We start from the raw sequence: 3,230 nt of genomic DNA on the forward strand, positions 1-3,230 counted from the left end.
CACACACACACACAGAGTAATCACATGGCATATAAATGGATATGAAATGTAGCCAAAAAAAATTGAAGATGAAAAAACCTCTGGATTTGTCTAGGGCCTGCTGCTGCACACAAAAATTGATAAAATAAAATAAAACAAACTGGAAATGAAGAAAAACTCATAAAGTAAGAGATAACAAGGCTATAATACATACATGATACATAATACAACACATGCACATATACTCTGTACGGACAAAAAATTAAATCCCACCATACTTGCCAATTAACACTTGACATGTGTAGTAATGATAAAAAAAAATCATGCTCTCCATACTTCCATACAACTCTACAGATATTGTTGAAGAATAAATAAACAAAATCTCATGAATTCATTTCCTCAACTGGATAGAGTTACTTCATTTCTCCATTCATCATATTTAACAACAACAAAAATACCGGAAAAAAAAACCCAAAAAGTCAAAGCAAAACCCAACAATTAAAAAAAAATCATAAATTAACAACTTCAGCCATTCCCTATTCAAAAAGCCCTAGCATCTAACATACAATCACCCTTAACAATTCTTCATTATAAATTTTATGTCAAAAAGCACATTTTTTATCAAATGAATTGCATCGGGAAAACAAAATTCGAAGTAACTTCATCATATAAGACCATCTCCAATGGACATGGGGTGGGTAGGGGTGGGGAGACAAAACCACCTCCAATGGAGGTGGGTAATGGGGGGTGTGTATGGCTTGGGTATGAGTGGGGAGAAGGGGAGGGGGACTTTAGCTTGAGCTGCCCCCTTCCAACTCACCTGCTGGAAGGGGGCGTGTGTTTACTCGCCCATTTACCTTTTTCTTTTTCTTTTTTTTTTCTTTTTTCTTTGTTATACGATTGTATCTTTTTCTTCTTTTTTTCTGTTTTTTTATTTTCTCTTTTTTACATGTCAAATTTGTTTATTTTTATTTCTTTTTCTTTTGTATTTATTTTTTATTATATCATTATTTTATTTTATTTCATTTATTTAGTTACATAATTTAATATCACAGAATTTCAATAAAATCAACATTTTGTAAATAAATACTTTAATTTTTTTTTCATTTCTTTCTTTTATTTTATTATTTCTTTTTAAATTATATCTTTATTCGTAATTTTATTATTATTATTTTATTTTGTTTCTTTATTTGGTTTTATTTTATTTTATTTTTTAATTAATTTCTTTTATAATTGTAAAACTTAGAAAAAACAACAAATACGATTATTTTACTTTTTATTATAAATTTGAAATAACAACATAATTTTAATAAAACAAAACACTTAATTCGTAAATAAAAACTTAAGTAAAATTATTAGATATTTCCATTGTGTCTTGCCCACACATGAGCTATTAAATCACGCTGAAGGTTACGATTTACTTCAACCGATCGCATTGTGTGACGATGTCTCATATAATCACTTATGGATATGCCGCTTGTTCTTGGGTTTAAATCTAATTCCTCATTTCTATCATAACTGTTGGCACGAGCTCTGCGAGATGTGGCTGGGTTGTTGTCATCGTCATCTGACTCAGCATCAGCGTATTCATCTCGTTGGTCTTCCACGATCATATTATGGAGTACAATACATGTCATCATAATATTTCTCAGGTCCTTCAGATTCCACCCTCTCCCAGGTTGCTTCACTATAGCAAATCGGGCTTGAAGAATTCCAAAAGCTCGTTCAACATCCTTGCGGTATGCTTCTTGCATTTTTTAGAACAACTGTTTTTGATGTGTTCTCGGCTGCTTAATGGATTGCCTTAACGTACCCCATTTCGGGTATATGCCATCAGCAAGATAGTATGCCATGTAGTGATCTTTTTCATTTACCTGACAGTGAACTCTTGGGGAAATTCCCTGAACAAGGTTGTCGAACAAGGGTGAACGACCCAAGATAGTGATATCGTTTTGTGAATCGGGTACGCCAAAGAATGCATGCCATATCCAAGTGTCAGATGAAGCCACTACTTCGAGAAAAATTGTGGGTTTATGTTTTCTTCCCGAAAAGCTCCCCTGCCATGCAGTTGGACAATTTTTCCATGTCCAGTGCATACAGTCTAGTGAACCGATCATTCCTGGGAACCCGCGTCGTTCCGCTTTGTCGAGTAGCCTTGTCATATCTGCGTTTGTCGGAGCACGAAGGTACTCATCTTTATACAACCACAATATTGTTTTGCAAAATTCGCGCAAGGTCTCGGTTGCGGTTGTCTCTGCCATATGGAAAGTTTCGTCAATTGAGCGGAGTATGCGTAAGCCAACATTCGCATAGCAACTGTAACCTTTTGGAGTGATGAGAATCCAAATTTCTGGGCCCTATCAAGTTTTCTTTGAAAATATGGATTCGAGCGCTCGCAATACTCAACCAAACGTAATAGTAAATGACGTTTCATTCGGAACCGGCGTCTGAAATCATCTACTGCATAAAAAATAGGATTGTCAACGAAGTTATCATTCATGAGTTGTTTGTCTTTACCTTTTCGGTCGCGAGGTTTATATTTGCGTCCAGGAACAGAGCCATCGTGTACAACCTCTTGATTAACGGCTGCTTCATAGTGTAGACGAGCAAGTGTATCTGCTTCGTTGTCTTCTTCAAGTATTTGCTCATTATACGCAACCCAATCGAATTGATTAGAACTCGAACCATAATTTATTATTGAAATATTTTGCTCGTAAAATGATTAAATGGATATATTGATGATGAACTATTTTATTGATTGAAACACATTTAAATAGGGAAGACAAGACATTAAATAAAATTAAGAGAACATCTACATGACTTAATTGAGAGATATATGGTGTTGACAACGACTATACAAACTTGATAGTGACTATACAAACTTTTGAATTGAAATTTTACTTTTTTCTTTTGCAAATATTCTTTTGCAGACAATATCTACATGACTTAATTGAGAGATGGTGTTGACAACGACTATACAAACTTGATAGTGACTATACAAACTTTTGAATTGAAATTTTACTTTTTCTTTTGCAGATTTTACTTTTGCAGACAACATCTACATGACTTAATGGAGAGATGGTGTTGACAACGACTATACAAACTTGATAGTGACTATACAAACTTGACTTAATTGAGAGATGATTTCTCTATATAATGAGAACGGATATGTTAGACAATAATTCACACCTCCACACCTACACTTATTTAAGAAAGATATCTATTTTTTATATGGCTCCCAATAAAGGTTG

General features: G+C 33.9%; 1 pseudogene; it reads right to left on the reverse strand.

Annotated features, from left to right (window-relative positions):
- Positions 1-1,334: 1,334 nt before the first annotated feature.
- LOC148767406 (uncharacterized) lies at positions 1,335-2,238 on the reverse strand (annotated as a pseudogene).
- Positions 2,239-3,230: the final 992 nt, after the last annotated feature.

Source organism: Erythranthe guttata, chromosome 10, assembly GCF_056151865.1.
Source record: "Erythranthe guttata isolate IM_541 chromosome 10, IM_541, whole genome shotgun sequence".
NCBI classification, from domain to species: domain Eukaryota; kingdom Viridiplantae; phylum Streptophyta; class Magnoliopsida; order Lamiales; family Phrymaceae; genus Erythranthe; species Erythranthe guttata.